At 38.0% G+C, this 26,263-nt stretch overlaps 1 protein-coding gene across 1 annotated transcript in view; it reads right to left on the bottom strand.

Moving 5' to 3' along the window:
- Positions 1 to 25,947, bottom strand: part of FHIT (fragile histidine triad diadenosine triphosphatase) — a 784,365-nt gene extending 758,418 nt beyond the window's left edge. The window contains exon 1 of the mRNA XM_058678423.1: positions 25,927 to 25,947. The gene's annotated coding sequence lies outside the window, so the exon portion shown is untranslated. The remainder of the gene's footprint in view (positions 1 to 25,926) is intronic.
- Between the last annotated feature and the right edge of the window lie 316 nt (positions 25,948 to 26,263).

Here is a 26,263-nt window from a genome sequence, read left to right as displayed (position 1 = left end):
AATCGCATACTACCTCTACACTAAATCTTTTGAAGAAATGTCAGACTGTTTTCCTAAGTGGATGTACCATTTTATGTTCCCACCAGCTGTGCTTGAGTGTAGAAGTTGCTCCTTTATTATTGTGGCTCTCTTAGTGACATGATGTGGTAATTCACTGTGGTTTTGCACTGAGCTTCCCTGATGGCTTATGATAATCAGCTACTTTTCATGAACTAATTGGTCATTTGCTTATCTTCCTTGGATAAAAATTCATTCAGATCATTTTCCATTAATTAAATAGGTCAACTGTTGTCATTGTTGACTTGTGAGAACTCACCTATACTCTAGAAACATCTTTTATCAGATACAAAGTTTGCAAATATTTTCTTCCATTCTATAGAATTTTTTAGTTTCTTTTTGGTATTCACTGAAGCACAATTAATGTCTTTTTCCATTTGTTTATGCTTGTGGCATCTTATCTAAAATATCACTGCCTAATTCAAGGTCACATATCATGCTGCTTTTTTTCTTCCAAGAGTTGCATGATTTTAGTTTTTATGTTTTGGTATTTGATGCACTGTGAGATAATGTTTCTATATGGGATGAGTTCAGAGTAATACTTTTGCATTTGGATATCCAGTTGTCCCATAATGATTTATTACATATTTTATTTTCTCTGGTTGTCTTGGCAAATATATCAAAAACCAATTAATAGTAACTGTGAGAGTCTGCAAGTGTTTCTGGAGTCTTAGTTCTATCTCATTCATCTAAATACTTCTACCACATCAGCATTACTCTCTTGATTACTGTAGAGTTATCACAATTCTGAAATCAGATTTTTTTCTACTTTGGACTTTTTTTTTAATCACACAGGCAGAGACACAGAGAAGTACAGACAAGCTCACACAAACTAGTTTACTGTTTAAGATGGCTACAGCTGGTTAATCCAAGCCCCTCCTGTGGGTGGCAAGCATCCAACTGCTTGAGCCACTGCCATTGTCTCCCAGGGAGAAAAACGGCAGGTGGCTACAAGTGGCAGAAGAACTATTGCATGAACCCCCACTCTCAACTGTGGGATACAGTTGTTCCAAGCAACAGCCCAATCACTAGGTCATAGGTTCATCTGTGTACCTTTTTTTTTCCTATATTATCTGGAGTACTGGAATTTCCCATTTTATCAACTTCTAAAAAGAAGCAAACTTGGATTTTAATGGGGTTCGCATTACTCTGTCACTTTCAGTACAACAGTATTTTATCAACATCAAATCTTCCAATTCAGAAACATTTACTTATTTCAAGAATGATATGTACATTCAGAGGCTAATTTCAATACTTCTTTTATTAAATTTATTTCAAGATTTTATTCTTTTGTATATGAATGGAATTTTTTCTCAACTTCACTTTCTAATTATTCACTGAGTATACAGAAATCCAATCAGTGCTTGTATGTTGGTCCTATATCTTGACAGCTTACTGAAATTATTATTTCTAACAGTTTTCGGTGTAAATTCTTTAATTTTCAACATACAGATCATATTATCTATAATTAGATAGTCTTTCTTCTTATCAAACACATACCTTTCACTTGTTTTTCTCCCCTAAATGTCCAGGTCAGAACTGCCCACACAATCTTAAATGAAGCAGTAAAACTGGATATCCTTGTTTTAAACCTTAATTTTTGGACAAAGCATTAATTTTTCTGATATTACTATAGATTTTAATATACACTCTATCAGGTAGAGGAATTTTTCTATTATCCTATTTGTTTTTAGTGTTTTTATCATGAAGAAATCTTAATTTCTTTACAAATGTTTTTCCTGCATCTATTGAGATGGCCATGTAATTTTTGTCCTCCATTCTATTGCTATGGCATATTACATTTATCGATTTTTAGAGGCTAAAACTATTGTGGACTCCTGAGATAAATCCCAATTGGCCACAGTGTATAATTCATTTTAAATGTTGCCAGATCAGCTTGTGAGTCTTGTGGAGGATTTTTATGCCTATATTCATAGAAAATATTGCTCTGCACATTTCTTTTAGTGTAGTATCTAAGCTTAGTTTTACAACAAAATACTACCACTCTTAGAAAATACACTGAAAATTCTAGAAATATTCTAAGAACTTGTTAATAGACCTTTAAATGTTGATATGATTCATCTGTAGGTTTTTTTATCCCTGGACTTTTGCATGTAACTGGGGTTTTTTTGATGCCTAAAACTGTGCAATCATCTTAATATTTTATGGGTCAAGTTTTACATTTCTTGACTGTCTGGGTAGTCTTTCTAAGAATTGTTCATGTCTTTCAAGTTATCTAATTTGTTATTATTCCCTTGGAATTATTTATCTTTTTGCAAGTTTACAAATAGTACTCACTATTTTATTCATGATATCAGTAATTTCAGTAATTAGTGATTTGATCCAAGCATACGTTTATCCCTTTTATTGGTCTTTCAAGGAACCAACTTTTACTTAAATTGACCATTTTTTCTTCATGTTTTCTATCTCATTAGAATTGATGCTCTAGGGCCCGGCGCCATGGCCTAGCAGCTGAAGTCCTCGCCTTGAATGCCCCGGGATCCAATATGGGCACCAATTCTAATCCTGGCAACCCCACTTCCTATCTAGCTCCCTGCTTGTGGCCTGGGAAAGCAGTCAAGGATGGCCCAAAGCCTTGGGATCATGCACCTGTGTGGGAGACCCAGAAGAGCTCCTGGCTCCTGGCTCCTCATTCCTTGCTTTGTATTGGCGCAGCACCAGCTGTTGCAGTTACTTGGGGAGTAAATCATCGGATGAAAGATTTCTCTCTTTGTCTCTCCTCCTTTCTATAGATATATCTGACTTTGCAATGAAAATAAGTAAATCTTATAAAAAAAAACAATTGATGCTCTATAGGATGTTGAGTACTAAGTCACAGGATGGCGAGCACAACGGGTTAGACAACTCTCCTGGTCAAGTTTCAACAGCAAGTATCTTGGCAAGCAGACACACTAAAAATGAATTATGTTGGCCAATGGACCTTGACCAAGTTTCCCCAACCTTGGAACAACAAAACCAACAACATCTCAGAACTATCAACAGCATGTAAGCAATATCCTTGGAACACTGTTCTCCACATCAGGGTTCCTAGGATGACACCAAGTAGTTGTCCCCCATCCCTGGGTATTAATGTGGTTTGACTGTTGGGAGCAGCACCCTCTCCTGCCTTCCCTCCCCCCACCCCCACGATACAGCAGAAAAAAAACTGGAAGCATTTGATTCATCCACATCCCCTCTTCTTTCAACCCTCCCCACCTTAATCAGTGGTTCACACAGGCATACATCTTTAATCACTATGTTAACAACATAAAAAATAATAAAGTAATTTTTAAAGTTAATGTTCTTTTTTCTTTCCCATATTTTCCCAAGATTTGTTATTCTATATTTTTGCAGCCTCTTAATGAGAATGACTAGGTCATTAGTTAAAGATTATTTAAAACATAGCTGCTTAAAACTACACATTTCTCATAGTTTCCTTTCTGTCTAGGTAGAGTTATATTCTATAATTTTTAATATGTTAAATGTTTATTTTCATTCATAACAATGCTGTTTCACGTTTCCACTGGAACTTTTTCCTTTGGCCCATTAGTTATTTAAGTGTATGTTGGGGGCCTTTGTGGTGGCATTATCAGGCTAATACTCTGCCCTTTGATGCTATCATTTGTTTTTTAAAGATTTATTTATTTTTATTGGAAAGGCAGATTTACAGAGAGAAAAGATCTTCTATCAGCTGGTTCATTCCCCAGATGGTCACTAGAGCCAGACCTGAAGTTTTCCAAGCCCAGGAGCCAGGAGCTTCTTTTGGATCCCCCATGTGAGTTCAGGGGCCCAAGGCTATCATCCATCCTCTCTCGCTTTCCCGGGCCTTAAGCAGGGAGCTGGATATGAAGTGGGGCAGCCTGGCCAGGAAACAGGGCCCATATGGAATGCTGGTGCTTACAGGTAGAGACTTAGGTAGCTGAGCTATCACACAGGTTCCCAAGGGGAAAAATCTATAAGACAATGGTTTTCCAACTCTCTCTCTACTAAGTTCTTTTTCTTTAAAGCTGAGTAGCTTCTGCTACTCTTTCAGAATAGTTCCCATCCATCTTTTTCTTTATTCTTTCTATTTTCCTAATCAATTGCCTCACTCCATCTGTGAATACTGCCCCCTCTGTTAAATTTCCTGTTACTTCCAACAACTTGTCATTCTTGAAGCACAATGACTGTTTAAAAACAACCAGATTAGCATCATGAGAACATGGTATAATCTATTTTATTCATTCCAGCGTTTCCAGAACCTATAACAGTGCCACATCTGCATGACACCTGATAGCTGCTCCCCAAAGTTATATTTTGGCTGGAAGTATCCAGAACTCTCTTCTGTTTCTTTTCATGCTGGCTGCCATAGGGACTGCTTTTTTAAAATATCTGAAAGTGTGCTCCCAGTGACTGACTGGTTCAACCTGGAATCCTACCCAACAAAACAGTCCAAGATTCTTTTAATGTGGATGTCTAGCACTATGTTTTAAATGATTTTGGGAAATTCAAGGAGTGTGCTTCACTATCCTTCTAGGAGGACAAAGAAGAGAGACTGTAGTTCCATTACTTTTATGAATTAAAGGTAGTACAAGCAAGTTGAATCCCAAAGAAGAACTTGTTGGACAGAAAGCAAATTTTTGCTGAATAATTAGTACCCATATTGCCACTTAAGAGATTCAAATGCTTACCAGTGAATGCCCTGGATGATCACAGATATAGGTTTGCCTGTTATGTAAAACTGAGACAATCCAGTCTCTTTCCTAAGGAAGCAGAGTCCTGCCTTAAGAGGAACAAGTCTTTAAGCCATGGGAAAGAATTCAGGAAGTAATAAAGCTATAAAGACATCCACTACTCAAACTTTTTTGGGAACTCTTTGTGTTTTAGATAGGCATTGATCCAGGGCCTCTGTCTAGATCCTTAGCATCCATGTCTACCCACTTAGCGTTTCACTCTAACCCTATCAGCACAGCCTGACATGCCCCTACTCACTCACTCAATACTTGTGACTGGACTTGGCCTGGTGACTCTGCTCATCTAGATTCCCAGTTTTCTGATCTCCCTCTCACCTACAACTGACCAATCTCTTGTGCTGACTTGACTTCCCTTTACTTCACATAAGGCCACTCATGCTTTGGTTAATTGATGGGTTCAATTAACTCATCAATCTTCTGCTTGAGTCCCCGTTGGGATCCTGTGACTCTGAGTCTTTAACCTTACTGGAAAGGAGGCACGTATCAGATTTACTTTACTTCTTCCCACATTATTTAGAAAACAAAAAAGGCTGCGGTGAAAGAACTGCCTTTAAAAAAAAAAAACAGCTCTCACTCCTTGCTCTCTTGGCATCAGCTTTGAGACATCTGGCCAAGCGTTCAGCCTGTTCTAACTTTCAAAGAACAGGCAGGTAACTTTGAAGATTTTATTTCACAGGGGACAAAAGATGAAAGTCTCTGTCAAGTTGTCATTAGGTGCTTAAAGCTCTGCTTGGTGGGGTGCTGCAGAGGCCCCTCCTCCACTGTAGACCTCTAGCAGATTAGCCTTCTGAGCTTTAATTTGAGGAAGGATTTACAGCTGTGAGGAGGCATAACATTTTGATTTCAGTTGTACATGGCTGGGGAAGCCCAATTGCATTTGTAAGAAACTGTGTTAGAAGATAGCACTAAACCTACAAAATCAAATAAAGGAAAAAAATTCCTGAGAATCTAAAAATAGGGTCCTTTATTTTCCAATGTCTATTCACTGTTTCACTGTTGTTGTGACTTACATGAAGGAAACCCAAACAGAAGCGCAGACAGGGGTGGGCCACAAAACCTATGCTAGCTGAGTCTGCCCATGCATCAGCCTGTCATCAACTTAATCCAGAAGCCTACTCCCTGAAAAAAAAAATAATAATTAATCCACAGAGAAGTGGGGAAGTTACTGTGGCAGAGAAGGGATCTCATGAAAAACACTCTACTTTCATTTCCTGGGGCTCTGTCTAATTCAAAACCTCAAAGAAATCCATCAAATTGTCTCCAAAGTCTCCCTGAGCCTTGGTCCACTCTCCACCACCATATGGCACTATGTATTCTTGTTACACAACATCCCCCAGACAATGACTTAAATTGGAGACTATGGTTATCCTTCAGAGCAAATCTTCACACTGCTGAAAACCAGTAAAAACCCAGTTTCTTTTAAGAAGGAGCATGCAAAAGTTTGCACTAAAGAGCTATACAGGAGGACCTGGCGTGATAGTGTAGTGGTTAAAGTCCTCGCCTTGCACACACTGGGATCCCATATGGGCGACAGTTCTAATCCTGACAGCTCCACTTCCCATCCAGCTCCCTGCTTGTGGCATGGGAAAGCAGTCAAGGACGGGCCAAAGCCTTTGGACCCTGCACCCATGAGGGAGACCCAAAATAAGCTCCTGGCTTCGGATCAGCTCAGCAGCAGCCGTTGCGGCCGCTTGGGAAGTGAACCATAGGACAGAAGATCTTCCTCTCTGTCTCTCCTCCTCTGTATATCTGCCTTTCAAATAAAAATAAATAAATCTTTAAAAAAAAAAGAGCTATACAGAACTAGGCAGGTTTTACTAGAATGTATTAATAGTCCTAATTCCCAGATCCATTCCAACACTTGTTTATACCTTTATCTTATTGTCAATAAGTAAATAAACATTAACATAAATCAACTTTCTTTCTAAAATTCACAGTAAGTGCATGTTTGACCTACTGGTTAATAAGCCATTTTGGACACCCACATCAGACATGAGACCTGGCTTTGAATTCTAGCTCCACTTTCAACTGCAGCTTCCTTCTGATGTGTGCCCTGGGAGGAAGAAGATAATGATTCAGATACTTGAGTTCTTGCCATCCAGAAAGGGAGACCTGCATTAAATACTGGGCTCATGGCTTCATCTGGACCATTCTTACTCACTGTGGGGATTTAGGGAACAAGCCAGTGAATATAAGCTCTTTCCTCTCTCTCTCTCTTTCTCTCTCTCTCTCTCTATCTATCTATCTCCATCTCAAATAAAATAAAATTTACAAAATTCAGAGTCATTTACAAAATACCTAAAGTCTCAGATTCGTTTTCTTATGGGAATCTCAAATAGTATAACAAAGATTGCTTCTAGTCCCAAAGAAGACAAAATTACACAACTTCTTTGGCCTTCAGGCACCAAAACAGTTATGAATAACACTGAACCTTGAAATTTTGACATTGAACTCCTTCACAGGTTAGCAGTTTGAAAGCAAAGGAGAACAGGGTACCAAGAAAAAGAAATGGAAAGAACAGTAAGAACCATGCTGCCAACACTTTACTTTTCTGGATATCAGTTTCTCTGCATGGAAACTCCAAATCTGGATCGAAATATGCCTTACAAGAAAATAAACATCTGAGAAATAAATTCAATCGTATTCAAATTAAATGTATTCAAAATACCCTCACAGATAATTTAGGAACATGTACCAGTGAGTCAGGTTAGTTTAGTAGATAGGAACACAATGTATAATTGCACATGCCTGATTGAACATCCTGATTAGCACTCTGAACTGGTTGTGTGATCTTAAGTTTCCATCTGAGTCTCAACTTTTCTATATGTATAAAAGGAATAACAACTCCCATATCACAGGACTACTACAAAAATTAAATCAAATAACATGTACAAAACTTTTAGCATACCTATGCATGGCCCTACAGCAGTTATTACTGAAAATGCATTGAAGAATAATTTTATTTAAACATGAAAGCACAATCTTTACATGCTTGAAACCTTCCTTACCTGAAAATCTATAAACAACAAGGATCAAAACAGTTTTAAGCAAAATGGTATTATGGGATGACCTTTGGATTAAGACAAGGAGCCAAATAAAGTAACCTAAATTTAGAAAAATCTTTTGAGCTATTCTGCAGTGACTGTGTCTGCTGTCACTTGAGGGAGGAAAAAAACGTATGCTCCTTGCATTCTGTAGAGTTGTTAGGCAATGCTAGCTGACCCTTAAAAACCTTCAGCTTCCCCAGGAGCAAAGTTAGGCAGCTTAATTTGGAAAAGTGAGGGGAAAGCATGAGCCCACACCCAGGGGCTGCCTGGTTTCCATCTGCATGATTTAACCAGGAGCCACTGCTCACCTCTATGGACACCTAACCCAGCTGCCAGGGAAAGGTTGCAGACCCACAGCAGTGCCCCAACAGTTTCTGGTTCAATGGAGTGCTGTGGGAAAGCACAGGCTCTCAGCACATGATTTCTTCATATTTCATCAGCTTCCAGGTTTTAAACAATTTTAACCTTCCTTCTCTGTGGACACAGAAACTGCTGTACTGTGAGAGAAAAATCATTGTGCTCAGACTAAAATGAGTCAGCTTCTGGTTGCCTAGGTTGGGGATGGGCAGAAAGAACTGAAGATTTTCATGCAACCTTGGTCACATCCTCATCACCAGGAGCTTCACTTTCCCTAACTGTAAGATGGTCAGAAGACACCTGAAGAAGGTCCTAGGAGGGGAAATGTGCACATTTGACATTAATGTCTGGAATATGCTTTCATTCATTTACAAACTAGCCTTATTCATTCTCCTAAACCGAGATGGGTTGTCCATCTACTCTCAGCACCACTCTTGAATTAAAGCAATTTTTCCCCCAAAATCATGAATGTAACTAGGAGAGGAAGATAGAAAACTTACTGCTACATAAACTGGTTAGGGGCAAAGTAAAAAGCTGCTTGAGTTGAGCAGTTGACTTTCCACAATTTATTCTTTAATAACTCCTACTGTACCATTTTCGCAGCCCATCAAAGGACAATAACAGCTAGATGTTGGTAATCTTTCTCACAGATAAAAACTTTCATTACAGTGTGCTAAAGGCATCACTCTGTCTGAGAAATAGGAACCAATAGGAATTGTCTTTTATTTTGTTTCCCATCTCATGGAGATGGCCCTGGTGTTTCTCCCACTGCTGATGAGGTGCTGTGTGGTCAGTTTCCTATGAAGGCTGGAGATGAACAACAAGATGAAAAATTTCTGTAATAACTAGAAAAGAGGAAAAAAGGTTTGGGAGAACTTCTCTTTGTATTAGACAGTCATGAGGATTCTCTTCAACTAAACCCTAAATGCAAGAATATAGGTTTTGATGTGCATTTAAAATGTGCTAGGATTCATTTTAACTTGGCCATTTTGCCCTCCCGTCTGTAAAACATTTGAATCGAAAAATGTTTCTAAAATGCATCCTGAGAGTAGAATTATTTGAGAGCAGTGAAGAAGATTTTGACAAAGTATCTAAAAGGACAGTAGTCATTTATATAATTTCCTGTGCTAATATTATTGGAGTTGGAAATATAAAATGATTTATGGATTTTTGTTTTTAATTCAGCCAATCTATCAAATTCATTTTCTTGAAGTTATTACTCTAGGTTCTTTAAAAAAACATGTTTTTCACTTGATTATGAATGTGTAAAGATCAACAACTATTCACAGCAGGTCACTGGTAAAGCTGATTGTGAAACCGCAGCTTGGCAAAGACAGTGGCCAATTTCAGGCTACCTTCATTTAAACACTTAATAGCACTTACTCAAGCAACAAGCCACTTCTTCTTAAACCATCTTTTTTATACACAACCATGATTAGCACATGCATTACCTTATCCCTCTTCTACCACTCTGCTCCATTTATCTTCTTTGTGATTTTATATAGGTATCTAAAATCATATCACTTACATGCTCATGGTTTTTAGACCTGATTTCACCAGTTGTGCCCACAAGTCCCAGTCATGTTATAGACATACCAGGAATATGTGTTGCTTAATATTTGATATTCCTTTTTTCAAGATGAAGAAACTAAAAAAATTAGAGGAGTAAAACCACTTGCCCAAAAATACATTGTGGATAGTTGAACTAGGTAGGATGTGAACCCAGCTCACACTCAGGACATTTCTATGATGGCACAGAAGCCACAGTAAATATGCCTAAGAGCAGGCAAACAACCTTCTCTCCTAAATGGACATTAACAAAAATCTGGATATGGCGTGGTAACCTAGTAGCTAAAGTCCTCACCTTGAATGTGCAGGATCTCATATGGGCGCCGGTTCTAATATCAGCAGCCCCACTTCCCATCCAGCTCCCTGTTTGTAGCCTGGGAAAGCAGTCGAGGACCCTGCACCCATGTGGGAGACCGGAAACGGTTCGAGACTCCTGGCTTCGGATCAGCTCGACTCTAGCCATTGTGGCCACTTGGGGAATGAATCATCGGAGGGAAGATCTTCTTCTCTGTCTCACCTCCTCTGTGTACAATAAATAAGTCAGGTATACAGAGAGGAGGAGAGACAGAGAGGAAGATCTTCCCTGTGCTGACTCACTCCCCAAGTGACCGCAACGGTCAGTGCTGCGCTGATCCGAAGCCGGGAACCAGGAAACTCTTCCAGGTCTCCCACACAGGTGCATGGTCCAAAACGTTTGGGCCGTCCTCAACTGCTTTCCCAGGCTACAAGCAGGGAGCTGGATGGGAAGTAGAGCTGCCAGGATTAAAACCGGTGCCTGTATGGGATCCTGGGCGTTTAAGGCGAGGACCTTAGCCGCTAAGCCACGCTGCTGGGCTCAAGATAAATAAATCTTTAAAAATAAATTTCTAGCCTTGTGAGTCATATAGAGCCCTTGTATATTTTTTTAAAAGAACATTTCATATGTCTGTACATAAACTCGCTCTTAGCAAAAGGTCCAGGCAAATGACCATAGCTTTGTTTGGCCCACAGGCCTCGTTTGCCAACCTCTAAGCAAGAGAATATTCTCATTCTCTATTGTTGCAATCACTTTATTCCAGGTCCCAGGCCCCTATGTTGAACCAATCATATTAAGGTAAATGCTAACATTTAAATCCACCCTCCAGGCAGAAGCATCAAGCGTAAGCATGGCTTTTAGCACAGTGTTTAAGATATCACTAGGGGGCCAATATGCTATGTATGAGTGCCTGGCTTGAGGGTCTGCTCTGCTACTAATCCAGCTTCCTCTCAATGTATGCCAGGAGAAGACCAAAGTAATGAGGTTCTTGCCACCCAACATAGAGGATCTGAATTCAGTTCCTGGTTCCTGACATTGCCTGGCCCAGCCCTAGCTGTTGTGGGCATCTGAGGAACATGCCAGCTAATGAAAGTAAAAAAAAAAAAAAAATTTAAATCTAAAATATCATCAAAAGTAAAAACCATTCATGGATACCTAGTACGTTTAAAATGTTTATTTTCACTAAATAGAAGGAAGTAAGTTTCCTGTGGACATACACATGGACCAAAAGGAAGAAAGGGTCCTGAGAAGTACCTAACGAGTCAGAGAAAAGGAAAGCAAGATGAGGAAGAGGACAGCGTTGAAAACTCGATGCCATTTCCTTACAAGGAAGAGGCTTTCTTTGTGTGGATAAAAGCAGCAGCATTAGAAGTGAGAGAAGATGAAAATCCCTTCTCTCATCTTACTGGCCTGTGGAGCTGGTCTTAAGGCCACTACAGAAAGATCCAAAAAAGTGAGTTCTTCACAGCAGGGAGACAGAACAGGTATTCTTTTTGGCCTTTTATCCAGTCACACACACACAAAGGGACAGCCTGTGGCCCCATTTTCATTGTGAAATAACAGTCAGGTGACTTCCTGCTCTGCACCCTATTAAAAGGCATCTCGCTTGTTCCTGTGCAACAAATCACAGGGGACAGCCCATTTCTGTTGTCACGACAAGCATATTCCTTTGGGAAGCAGCAGACTACTAGGAATCCTGAGAGTACCTGCAGAAGAAAGGGAAGGAGGATAAGAAGCTCCAAACCACAGAGAGGGAAGCCTTGTTGGAAAAGGGGAAAGATAATTAGAGGGAAAAAAAAGCAATGATTCAGTAATATGAGTTGGACCCGGAAGAGGTTCCTGGTCCTGGCTTCGGATCGGCGCAGCACCGGCCGTTGCGCTCACTTGGGGAGTGAATCATCGGACGGAAGATCTTCCTCTCTGTCTCTCCTCCTCTCTGTATATCTGACTTTGTAATAAAAAATAAATAAGTCTTTTAAAAAAGTGGTTATTTAATTTTTTAAAATTCACCTTTAAAACAATGATTTTATCTATTGGTTCACTTCCTAAATGCCTGCAACTGCTAGAAATAGAATGGAGTGGAAGCCAGGAGAAGGGAACTCAGTCAAGCATGCCCACATGGATGGCAGGAACCCAAATCACTTGAACCATCATTGCTGTCTTCCCAAGTCTACAACAACAGGAATCTGGAATGAGAAGCTGCAGCTGGGACTCAAACCCAGACATACAGCATGCACTATCTTGACTGCCAGGCCAACTGCCACTACCGTTGCAATCACTGTATGAAGGTATGAAACAACTCGGAATTTTAACAGATCCTACAGAAATGCCTAAGTGACTAACATGAGATCAATTCGACAATTTATGTTTGCCAGTTGAGTTGTTTTTTCTTTTAATTATGGAAGATAGATTATGCCCATCTTAATTGATATCATATCCTGGTGCCCAATATAGTACATTACATAGACAAAGGATATGATAGTTATTTGTTGAAGAAATAAACAACTACAGTGAGCATCAGGGCTGCCTATGCAAAGTGCTTATAAGCAGTAGTCACATAAACATTTGCTGAAAAATGAACCACTCTCATTGTTACATAACTACTACTATTTCTGCAATCAGTACTCCTGTTGAATCTCTATGAAAAAGCCAATGAGATACCCATTATGACAGCATTATCTCAACTAACATTTCCAAATTAGAGATGAAAACACTGAGGCCCAGTGAAGTTAGGTAAGCATCCTAAGGAGTACACAGTGTGTGTAAGAACAGTAATAATGCTGTCATCTTGCTCAAATAAAATAAGGAAAATGAAGAATAGGCTAATAGTTCAAAATAATGTTGTATTTACTTTATTTTGGTATGTTAACTTTTTTCATTTAAAAGAATGAGGCATGCTTGAAGAAATGATTTATTTAGATCTGCACCAAGAAATTGACATGAAGAACTAACAGCATTTGTCAAGGTACTTGAAGACAACACGACAGGGTTTTCCACAGACTAAAGATGAATCCACTTCCACATCAAAAACAATAATGAACAGATTGTAATGAAATGGAAGAATCAAGTAAAAATCTATAAGTTCCTTATTAAGGTTTTGGAAAAAATCATTAGTCACTCTTAGAAGGTGTTAGTATAGCAATTCGTGGTTCAGAAAACCCATAAGAGAAATGATTAAGCATTCAATCTGATTTGCCAGCACGCAGATTATTTCAAAACAATCAAAAAGGCATTTGAAAAAAATCAAGTTTTTTTTTTAGAGTAATGATAGCCAGAAGAGCAATAGGAATGACAGATACAGAAAATGACCATTACCCAATGTCTAATGAAATAATCAGTGTAGGTAGCCATTGCCCACAGTTGTGTAAACTTTGCTTTAAAGATTGATGAGGAACTTGATATTGAAGGCATCAAACTGACAACACCTGGTTCTATGAATCAATTACAACCTTACTACATGTGGGGAAACCAGACATTACATCAGTGATTTCCATACTCTGCTACACATTCAAAGTATCTGGGGAGTTTTAAAAAATTTCGAAATTCAGGTCATATACCAACCCAACTAAATCAGAGTCTGTGCAAAATTCAGATGTCACTAGTTTTGAAGTTTCCCCATTTTAAAGTTTCTCACGAGGTTACAGGAATATAGTTCGAGAACCATTTAATATTAGATATTGTAGAAGATACCCAAAGCTCCCTCTAACAGGCTGAAATATATTTAACAAGGACAACACTTGGGGCTTTTGAAGTGGTGGAAATGGCTCATTTTTTTCAACAAAGAAATAGCATTTCTTTTAATTTTTAAATTTTATTATTTTATGCTGCAGTTCCATAGGTGCTGGGATTTCCCTTCCCCATCCCCCAAATCCCCACTACCCTACTGATTTCCCTTTTATCATTACAACAAAACAGTCCTTCATAAACAGTCCTAAGTCCACCATTCTGCTGTTTAAGTGTATCCTGACCTTATAGTTCTAGACAATGCCAGAGAATCCAGCATCCTATTGCCAAGATGTATTTAACAGTTTCAATGAGAGTCCATCTTTGATTTGGAAGTAGGGATGCATACCACATTGTATCTTCATATCTGGATATGATAGTCTCTATTACACAGTTACTATACATCCTTGTAAATAAAAAGCCATAAACCAAAATCAGCAACAGGAATAAAAATATAAAATTTATAACATCATGAAGTTAAATAACAGGTTACTGAATGACCAATGTGTTGCTGAAGAAATGAAAAAGAAAATGAAAAACCGTCTTGAGAAAAATGATGCTATTGTATGACCTATGAGCAATAGAGAATTTAATAATAAAGAAAAACTTTTTTGAATACATAAAAATTAATATATATGCATATATATGTATGTATATAAACCCATTAGATGTAGCAAAAAGAGCATTGAAAGGGCTATTGCTCCTGTATGTTGCAAGGATGTTGCCTTATATCAGAACGAACATATGCTGTTCATCCTTTTGGGATTGACTTATTTAGAAAGAGCATTTTTAGAAATAACAATGTATGGAGGTGGAAGATGAGAGCCATTCCTAATACAACTATGAAGTTAAGTTTCTAATTATGAAGAAGTAACTTGTAACCAATAGATTCTTCTACAAAAAATAATTATAATAGCTGCACAAATCAAAAAGTGAGATAAACTATTTGAAAGTATTCATCTAGAATTCAAATATTTTAGAGGCTGTTCAGAAAAAATTCAATGAGGTGAAAGCTATACTCATATTTAAAGTAACATTCTGTCACAAGAGCACCTGGTAATTTGAATTGTCCAGAAATAGATCAAATAGAAAGTAGTAGCTAGAATATGAAGCAGTTTCTAGAAGTGACTTAAATCTTGAATTGTAGGTCTAGTGATAAAATGGCTAGGAGTTAACAGGCTAAAATTTTTGAGAAAGGGAGATCACAGAAAAGTGAGCCCGACAAAGCTGATACGATGTAGTACCTCCCCACGAGGCATGTGCAAATTGTTATGCTGCAAACATGTGTAGCAAAAGGCCAAGAAACTAAGCATAGACCAGTTGCTAAAAGCTCAAAGGGCTAAGAAGAATTGTTGCCAGTTAAATGATACTAGGGTGAGAAAAGTGGAATTTAGAACCACCTACCAAGGGTTATGGTAAACACTCCAGATGTTCAGCTGAGAAGTTCAATGGGATTGTTATTAGGACAAACTTGAAGAAGCAAAGAAACATCTTTGAAAATTCGTAGTCCTTGATTTGATCATATACCTACCTATACTGCTTCTACTTGTCACAAAATTAATATTTCTTTGAGAATAAATGAACAAAAATCACAATAAAGGAAATACTAAGAGAAACCTAATTATTCAGAAGAAAAACTCCAATGTGACAGCAAATAATAATGCAGGATGAAATAAAACGTGCCAAGTAAATTAAGGTAAATGTGTGAGTAAAATCTAAATAAGCAGCAATGCTTCAGAGTAGACTAAAAAAATCTTCTATGCATTTGGAGTTGTACAGCTGGCATTACAGACAAGGAGACATAATAGTAGTAGCAAATTAATTCATTGTAAGATTCTTGTATTGTAAATAAGCACTTAAAGTATATTATTGGCCTGGATCAATAAAACAAAAGATAGATACTTTAAATTAAGATAAGTAAGAAATAAAACTGTATTAACACATAACATGATCATGAATACTGAGTTAGAAATTATAAGAAAGACTACCAGAATCAATAAACGAATTGAGTGATCTCAAAGGATACAAGAACAATAAACAAAAATCAATACCATTTCCAACACAAGCAATGAACAACTGGAATATAAAACTAAAGCATCATTCCACTTGCTATTATATCCAAAACCACAAAACATGTGTAGGATCTTTGTACTAAAAAGTATAAATCAGAACTAAATCGATGAAAAGATACAGTATATTCCTGGACTCAAAATTCACTACGGTAAAAAAAAAAAAAAGCAATTTTCTCAAAATCATTCTGAAAATTCAGTGCAATGCAAATCAAAATCCCAGCAGAATTTTCTGTTGGCATTAATAAGCTGATTCTAAACTCTAGGGAAGAGCAGTGTTGGAGAACTCAAACTACTCGACGTAAAGACAGCAAGTTACTAATGAAAGCACAAGTCGATAGAGGTAACAGAGAGCCCATGGACATAGCCATATATAAATGGATCACTGATTTTTAAGGCTTATTTTTTATTTTCTTCTATTTGAACAGCACTGCAACATACAGAGAGACACTAAAAAACACAGAGACATAAATTGAGAGAGAGAGAGAGAGAGAGAGAGAGAGAGAGAGACTTTCCATCTGTCAGTTCACTCTCCTACTCATTGAAACAATCAGGCCCGGGACAGGGCAAAGCCAGGAGCCTAGAACATGGGTGGCCAGGGCCCAAGTCTTCAGCCATCCATCCACTGACTACCAAATATGTAGACTGGAAGCAAAACAGACTGGACTATAGCCAGATACTCTTATTTGGATATAAGCATCCTGCAAACTGCAGATTAATCAGCTGGCCCAGAGCCTGTGGAAATGTATTATAAAATAATAATAATAATAATAGTAGTAGTAGTAGTAGTAGTAGTAGTAGTAGTAATATAGTGAAGAAAAAAGATATTGTTAAGGCAAACCAGGATTTATCATAACAGCACTAAAAGTATAAGCCAAAATGAAACATTTCTGTTGCTTAAAGAACACCTATTTGAAAGGCAAAGTGACAAAGAGGAAAGGGAAAGAAAGGGCAGGGAAAGGAAGGAGATAGAAAAGTGATGTGGCCTGGAGTTTCGCCTGCTCACCAGGGACATAGCTCCTGACCCATGTGCTGGCCTGGGACCCAGGCCCTCTACTCACCCAAGATCCAGGTCAGTTCCCCAAGCCCAGTCTACGAGCACACCTCACCAGCATTTTAAACCACCCCATACCACATCCCCAGGATCAAGCATGTAGGGCAATCCCCAGGTTTGCTCCACCTGCCTGGGTGTGAACCCCCCAGGGACCTGCACGTCCTATCAGCACCATTAGCAGGCCCCTTGCCAGTCTGCACCCCAAGTCTCCCATGCACCTTCAGCAGCGAAAGCAGAATATTTTTTAATGCAACAAAAAAGAACAAACTTCTAGTACAAGTAGCTACATAGATGTAGATGACTATACTCACCAAAGCAATTAGTTTATACTTGTTTAATTTAATTGGTTAAAACCTCTAGAAAATACAGAACAATATATAGTAACAGCAAACAAACTAATGGCTTCCTGAGAGCTGGGAGTAAAACTAGGAAATGATGACAATATGGACTAAAGAAAAATTGGGAGCGAGCAAAAACACTGTGTTTTGACTGTGGTGGTGGGTTTCTGTAGGCACACTTCCTTCAAAACACGGTGAACAATGCAGTTTAAGCATAATTTCTTGTACACAGATTGCATTTCAATAGCTTGACTTTTCAAATTATGATTTTCCCAAAAAATCACATTCAAATTATGACATGCTAGGTAATTCCATTCACACCGATAACATTCAAAAACACAGAAGATAATCTATGAATTAGAATAGCAGATATCTTTTGGTGTATGTGCAGGGTGAGTAGGGATACACTTAATGAATGGAGAACTCCAGAGTGGCAGAGTTGTGTTCTGAATGTTTGGCTAAGTAGTCATTACACAAGTTGCTCATTTTATAACAAGTCAATGACATACACACTTAAAAATTCAAATACTCATGCCATATTTTTACAAGATTACAATAATACAATTTTAAGGTAGAGAGCAATAACCAAAGACAGCACATGGATATTCTATGGATTCTGGTGTGAAAAATCCAACTGGAGAAAATTTTGAGGGAATGAAATTTGACCATGCATGTTTATTAGATATTGAAGAATGATAGTTTATTGTATTGCATGTGCATTGTGATTCATATCCTTATCCCTTAAAGAAATAAACTAACACAGATGAAGTAAGAGAGAACAATGTAAAGGATTCACTTTAGACATTGCAACAAAAAAAGAAAAAGAAAGCTGTGTGCTGAGAGATGGGCCAATCATCACGGATGCTGGAGGACAGGTCTGTGGGACTCCTTTACGCTGATTTGTTGACTCTTGCATATATAATATGAATTCCATTTTTGAGAAGTAAAAGAAAAAATATTCAAGTGAAGATGAAGTTAGGACAGAATAGCAGGTTCAGGAGGGTGCAAAAGGTTTCTGTTTTTCCTGTGACCTAAATCCTTTTCCTTGACTCTGAAGATCAAAATATTCTGAGCATCAAAATTCCTGTGTCAAAATGTCTTGCTTCAGAACACACATGGCAAGAAATCTCTCAGGGGCCCAGAAACATGACAAGCAGGAACAGAATGAAATTTAAGGGAGTCCAATTAGGGCCTGAATGACAGCCCCGAAGACAGATGATGACAAACAGTGCCCTTCCTTTCTCCAGAGACCAATCTATTTTGAGCCCAAAGTGACGAAAGTGAACTCATATAATCCAGGGAATTTTACCATCATTCTTCTGGTCCCCAATTGTCTCAATCTGAAGCTCACCTAGGATTTTGGAAGGGAACAAATGAAATGGGTAGCAGAAAAACAAACCCTGATTGTATCACTCAGAATCCTGGCAGGAGGCAGAAGTCACAGTCATCTACAACTTTGAGGAAGATGAGGTGAAGAAACTCTTTTCAGAGGTGCAGGTAGGGTGATATATAAAGGATTTTGAAGCACCTGGGACCAGCTGCAGCACAATGCTTTTAATACCCTGGACCCAAAGGAACAAAGGAAGGGAACATGATCCCACAGCCTGGTGAGATAAATGGAGAAAGGGGGACTCTTGCAATAAGCCAGAGCCACGAATGGGGCACTGATCCTATCAGAAACAGGAGGAAAAAGGCAGAATGAAGTGAAAGCAAATATCTGCTACCCCTCTTCTCCAAAATGACCTGACGTATTTCCAAGATCTATCATGGACTTAACCAAATTGTCTTTTTTGAAAAGACTTTTATGTTTACTTCAAAGGCAGAGAGATTGACAGAAAAAGACAAATAGAAATCCCTTATCAATTGATTCATACCCCAATTTCTGCAACAGCTGGAGCTGGACCAGGTTGACCTAAGATCAAAGAACTCAAACCAGATCTTCCACCCGACAGGCAGGAAATCCAGAACTTGAGGCATCACCTACTGCTTCCCCAGGTGAGCACGAGCAATCAATAGGAATTGGAAGCCAGCTAGAAATGGGATCCAGGTTTTAACATGGGATATGACCATCTCATGTCTTATCATCCCTGTTAGATCAACTACTTCTGAATGAAATCAAGCTGTTTGCATCCCTGGGCCCATGTTCCAGCTGCATATGATAGCCTTGCAAACAGCACTTGAGAGACATGCTTTCTTCAGCCACAAAGTCAAGAATGGTCACCTCAGTGCACCAACCTTAACATGTGTCTTTACACTCATTCTACACATCAGAGATAGTAGTATTTACAATAAGCAATTTCCTCTAAGCTAGAAAGGAATGACTTGATTACAAGACCGTGTTTCCTTGCCTTTGGAAACAACTCTTCCTGATTGTCATTAGAATTACCTGATATCTTTAGGATTTGGAATCCACGTTGTGTCTGTTGCCACTGGTATTTGTAAAGATGACTAACAGACATGGAACAGTTCAGCATGGCTCGGAAAGGTTTCTTTCTAGAACATGTTGATTTCCAAAACCAGTGTTCTCCAGACAAATTTGTTTAGATACTGCTTCATGCCCTCTGTCTGTCAAGGAAATTTCTAATAGACATTAACAAGCAGACTCTGTGAAGTTCCATGATAAGCAGGATTTGGCAAATGGAAACCTATGCTTCCTAACTTGGAGACAATTTTATTTCAAGTAACACACATTTGTTCAAAGGAATGTCTTCTCTAATCTTCATTTGACCCTGGTATATCTAAAAACTATGAACCAGGTTTGTGGTATTCTATATTTAGGTTATATTTAGCTCCATTATGGACTCCTCGGTAAAATTATTCTAGCATGCCGCTCCCTACATTTTCCATATATATGTGCCTGTATGTGATATTTTATCATACAGTTTTAATGGCAACTTCAAATAGATTAAAAACAAAAAAGCTATAGAAATCACAGCACTCCCTAATTCAAAAACAATTCCCCACCTGTCACTGATTACAATGGATTTGAGTAGTGATCATTACAAATGACTTCGCAACCAAAAACTTACCTTGAGAATTTTCCAATCCATATGTTACCAGATTAAAATAAATAAAGTGCACTTGAAATATGTAGACTTAAAATAGCTGCCTTCCAACACATTAAATTACTCCCAAATTACTAGCTATTGGTGACATGCCTGATAGTGTCCTAGATTTTTTTTTTCAACTTTTGCAGGAGCCCAGATGGTCAAAAAGAACTTTACCAAATTTGGATACTTGTTTTTTAATGGAATGATCTGAAATATTCTTTTAACAAGCAGCAGAGTCACATTGAAAGAAAGCTACTTAGCAGTATTTGCAACTAAGAAAATGGATGATTACCAGAATAAGTGAACAATTTTCTATTGCATATCAACAAATTGGGAAGTAACACAGGCCTAAAAATGTAAAAAGTTATTTATACATATATGCATGCATGTATGTAAATAACATTTTAAATCAACAAGGGAAATTAGTATTAAATCTAATTAATTCTGTTGTGTTTATCTGAGAAGGAAATCTGTTTACTGCCGAAGTTTTACAAAAAGTTTTTTGAGTACAGTCAGACGTTCTGTCATTTCCTTTCATCTAAGATTACCAACAAATAAAATGTTTTGCTATGTTCACAATAAAATGTAAGACACTTTTAGATTTAGTTTCATAAAAGATGTTCTTACAAATTAATTGCAAGGACCTAAATTGACTAGCTTATTTAGCCAGAAAAGGTATTTTAAACATTTTCTATAAGAATTTTATAAAAATTAAAGAAAAAATTTAAACTTCTTTTTAAAACTTTTAAGGAGACAGTTTGTTTAACATAAAGGAAGTCAGAAAAAATTAAATGAGATGATTGCAATTCTAAAGGTTGGCTGACTTGTGGCATTATTGTGGCATTATTAGCCTATAACATCAAGCATTCCATGTTGCTACACTTCTGATTTAGCCCGCTAAAAGCACCTGGAACAGAAGTGGAAGATGGCCAAGTGCTTGGGCCCCTACAGTCACCTGAGAGACTGGAATTAAGCTTTTTACTCCTAGCTGTGGTCTGGTATAGCCCTTGCGGCCATATCTGTAGTAAAAGAACTCTTTCTCTTTCTCTCTCTCTTTCTCCCTTCCTCTCCTTTTCTCTTTCTCTCTCTCTCTTTCAAATAAAAAGAATTTTTAAAAGAAAATTTTGAAAGGTAAAGAAACTCACTAATGTTCTTAGAAGGCACGGATGAAACAAGGTAGTAATAGCTTCAAGAGGAATGATGAGAAAACAAAACCAAACCATAAAACGTAAGAGTTTTTACTCTATTCACCTAGTCTTAATTCAAGTCATTTTACTTAAAACAACTTAGCAGAAAATATGTATTCTTAAAGTTACTCAAGAGTAGAGATAGCAAAGGCTGCAATGTTGTCACTAAGCAATTATAATGATCTAGTCTATTTTCAAAATAGCTCAGAACTGCTCATGCTCAAAAAGTGGTTCTAGATTGAACAAGGTGATTTGTTTCACGCAATACCCATCTATCCTGACAGCTACCTTCCATCATTTTTCATGTTTCCTTCATAACCCTACATGACCCTCAACAGATCTGTCGCTTCAGCAGCCACCAAGAGTACAGGCAGACCCTTACGCACAGGCATGTGAGAGTCTACCGCCTATAATATCTCTGAAACAAGGTAGAGTCATCCAGTACCTGAGCATTTAATTAAAAAAAAAAAATGTTTAATTTCTTATTTGAGAGGCCAGATAGACAGTAAGCAAGAGACCCTTCCAATAGGTCCTACTATGACCTGGCTGGAAACTCAGTCAAGGTTTCTCTCATGAATGGCAGGGGTCCAAGTACGTTAGCCATCATCTGATACCCCTGGAGTCAGCATCAGAACTGAGATTTGAACTCACATAATTCCACATGAGACCTTGGTGTCTCAAGCATTAGTGTTTGTTTTAATAAGATTTATTTATTTGCCTTGAAAACCAAAGTAACAGAGAGGGAGAGAGAGGATGAGGGAGCAGGTGGGAAACAGTGGAGAAGAGAGATCGATCCATCTGCTGTTTCATTGCCTCCACTACCCCATCTCTACAGTTGGCCGCAGTGGCCAATATTGAGCCAGACTGTAGCTAAGAGCTTTATCAGGGTTCCCCTGTGATTGGCAGGCACTCAATACTTGGTCATCTGCTGCTGCTTTTTCCAGCCCATTAGAGAAACAAGATTGAAAGTGGAGTATCGAGGACACGCACAGCCACCAATATGGGATGCAGGCTTCACAGTCCATGACTGAACACAATGCCAGCCCCCAGTAGAGTGGTTTTTAATACTTTGTGGCAGATGCTTTTGCTTTTTAGAAGAATGGGAGCTAAAAGCACAAAATAAAGAGAATCATTGGGTCACAGGCCAGAATTTTCTCTAAAGTTAGAGCTTTATATACATATAAACTTTTTCTTAAAAGTTTATTTATTTAAAAGGCATAGAAAATAAAGAATTCTCATGTACTTGTTCACTACCCAAATGCAGACATCATTCAGGGCTGGAAAAGAACACAGTCACGAGTATAGAACTCAGTCTGGGTTCCCCCACTTAAGTGGCAGTAACACTAGCACCTGAGCCACCAGAGGTTGCTCTCCTGAGTGTGTATAACCAAAAAGCTGGAATCGGGAGCTGAGCTGGACAGGAACTTGGATACTCTGACACAGGATGCAAGCGTCCAAGCCAAGTCTTTTTAAGGGATCATTCACCAGCTTAGGTTTAATTTTTATTTCTATATTTGATTCATGCAGTGCTGTTTTCACTGCTACTCCATAGACCTCCCACAACCCTTTAAATTTGGAAGTGCCTTGGAAAATAATAAATAAGGTGGATCAGAAGAGTCAGAGGAATGATTAGTCCCAGGGCTCCTATAAGGAGTGAGATGAGATTCGGGTGTGCTTCCCCCTCAGTGCAGAGTTCATTCCCCAAATTTTCCCTTGTCCTTTGCTTCGGTCGTTGATCTCCCTGAAAAATGCTTAAAACCTCACTGAAAAGAGTTCCTTGCTCAAAGGAACGTGGATTGCCAATAAACAAACAAACAAATAAATAAATCACAGCTTCAAATATACATTCTAATTAACTGCCTCTGATTGCACTATAAGTCATAAAGCTTACCACACACTGATTCCAGCAGAAAGTGTTATTTATTTATAGCCACCTCTTCTTCCAAAAATAGCTTGATACGTTTTACAGAAATACACAGACTATAGCCAGATGCAAATAAATACAATGGAGGATATTATTATCATGTGGGAAATTATTGCAAAAGGAGAGAAAAAAAAAAGAAAAAGGCAAAGTGAGTCTATCCAAAATGTCTATAGCAGGATCCCTTGGAAAGGAGAAAGACGACACAGTATTCCAGAAGGAACTTCCCAGATGAATTTTCAAATGCCAAGAAAGCAACCTACATATCTTGTGGTTTAATAGCAAATAGTATAAGCAATTTAGTCACAACAACCTGACAAAAGTATGTATGGGCTGAAAACAATTGTTGTCAAGAGTTTCCAGGTATGGATGAGGCATGAAATTCCTTTTATGATTTCTTCAGACACAGGGTTTGGATTCCTAAAACAAGTTATCCCTAAAGCCTTCAAGGTTAGGAAGGGAAAGAGAAAAAAAATGGGGCAAGACCAAAGGAGTAATGTGAACAGATTGGAAAGGAAGAAGAGGGAACCAGGACAGGCTGATGTTAGCCTAGGAATCACTTATTAAAACCTGAAAATAATTCATTACATAATTGGAAGTTCAAATTCATATATCACTTGGACCCAATTGCGCTTTTGTTATGTTATAATGCAATAGAGTGTAAATCAATTGGCTCAGAATTTAGAATTAGAGCCCAATTACCTGTGTGAGGGAATCATAAATCCAACTTGTATTTTTCTAACAAGGTTAACAACTCATGATGCCAGCTTAAACTCAGAAAAATCAATTTTCTGAGCTCAAGAACAATTGTGCATGGCATTTTATCATCCTGGTCTAGTATAGCAGGTGGAAAAATATGAAGGTAGAAGTGGTTTGTTTGGGACCAGGGTAGAAGCCTAAAACAAATACAAACTGAAAACTGAGTATTACCCAAAGCACCAGTTACATACCAGGAAAACTGGAATGATGGCACTAACAGGTGTTAGTCTGGGACACCTGCAATTTGGTGGAGCACTGTGGAAATAAGGACCAAACTCTACTACAGTTTTTTTTTATCAGAAAAAAAATAGTCTTGCTAAAGAAGCAAGATAGAATGCATCACAAGAGAAGAAACTGAACTGAACTCCTACTAATAGTTCACCAAAGTTCACCAAACATGGCTTTATGAATCAGGTCATACCTGCATTTAATTGGAGACTCACTTTTCAAATGCAACCACATAGGCTTCAAAAATATTTTGCAAATAAAATTTAAATTTAATTCCATCTTCACGAATTTTTGAAAATATCCTTAAATACACATACAAATGTACATTCCTGATATAAAAATACATTGAGATGCTCATTGAAATGTCAATGAGCAAATCATAAGTTGTGGTTAGGACTTGTTTTTTGTTATTTTGTTCTTTTTTTTTTTTTTAACATACTGGTTACTCAAAACTATGTCAATTCCATAATATTGCAAATTGCTGTTGATGTTATATTGGGACTCTTAATTGACTGTGATGATATTATACCAGCTCTGACTTCGGACCAGAAATGGTCTCCCCAAGAAACCGTTCAACCCATCTGGACAATAAGTAGCTGGACTCCATGCTTAATATATGTTTGCAAGGAAAGAATCTTGATTGAATTTGAACTGTAATGCTGCATCAAGGTGGAGGAATCCACCAGGGGGGAGGGGAGGGGGAGGAGGATTCCCAAAGCCTATGAAACTGTCACATAATGCTAAATATTAATTAAAAAAAAATACATTTCATAAATTTCATGTCAAGAAGTGTTTGAACAAGCATGCAGGTACACAGCAGGATTTTCATTGTCACAATCGAATTTGGAAACAAACTAAAGGAACATCAAAGGCAATGATATAAGCAAACTATATTTCATCAACACAAAGCAATCTGATACCAGAATTGCAAATGATGATGTAGACTTCTATGGACATGGTGCAATATGAGAAAACAACAAAAGGCTATTTCTGAACGCAGTTATTTTGTGTGTGTATGCATTTATGAATATGAGAACACAATGAAGAAGATAGGGGAGAAAATAACCCCATGCATTAATCAAACCTCCTGCTGTTTTGGTAGGATGATAAATGCTACTTTATTTTTTGTACTTTTCTTTTGTATTAGTTTTTAATTCTAATTTTCTGCAGTAGATAGGCATTACTCTTATAATCTGAAATAATACAGCAATTCCTACTTTGGATCTTTTTTTAAATGGGAGGAGCAGAAGGGGAGCAGCAACAGCAACGATTTAGGAAAGGAGGAAGCCAACACAACCCACAAAGCTTTCATCGCACAAAGCACTAGCACCTGTCCTATAATGGGCTCTGTTTTTAACATAAAATTCCACTGATTGGCACATTTTATTGCAGAGGAAGAAAATGTACCAAATTTATCACTTATTCATTTTCTCTGTGGGCCAAAATAACTCAGTCCACACTGTGATTCTGAGATTAAATTGTGTCCTTTCTACACCCAAAATATAACTAGCAAGGAAATCCTGGAACAATGTCACTCACCTTGGATTTGTTGGTTTCTCTGTTTTCTCACTGTCCAAACAGACAGGTAAAACTATTAACTCACGAACTCCGTGCTCTCTTTTTAAGAAACAGAAACTGATAATGAAACATACCAGTAGAACACACACATTGTAGTGAATCATTTCTGTATCTCAGTTTCATTGGGTTTATACCAAGGTAGAATGTATGCAATGTTGAAGTGAAAGACTCAGAGGGACATTAGAGATCATTCAATTCAAAGCCCTCATTTCTCCACCAAGAAAAAACCGCCCAAGTTATCTGGATAGGACTAAGTCAAACAGTCCAATTCCCAGTCCCTTGTTGTCATTAATTGCAT

This window comes from Ochotona princeps, chromosome 21, assembly GCF_030435755.1.
Source record: "Ochotona princeps isolate mOchPri1 chromosome 21, mOchPri1.hap1, whole genome shotgun sequence".
Classification (NCBI taxonomy): domain Eukaryota; kingdom Metazoa; phylum Chordata; class Mammalia; order Lagomorpha; family Ochotonidae; genus Ochotona; species Ochotona princeps.
This window is presented reverse-complemented; position numbering and strand designations above follow the sequence as displayed.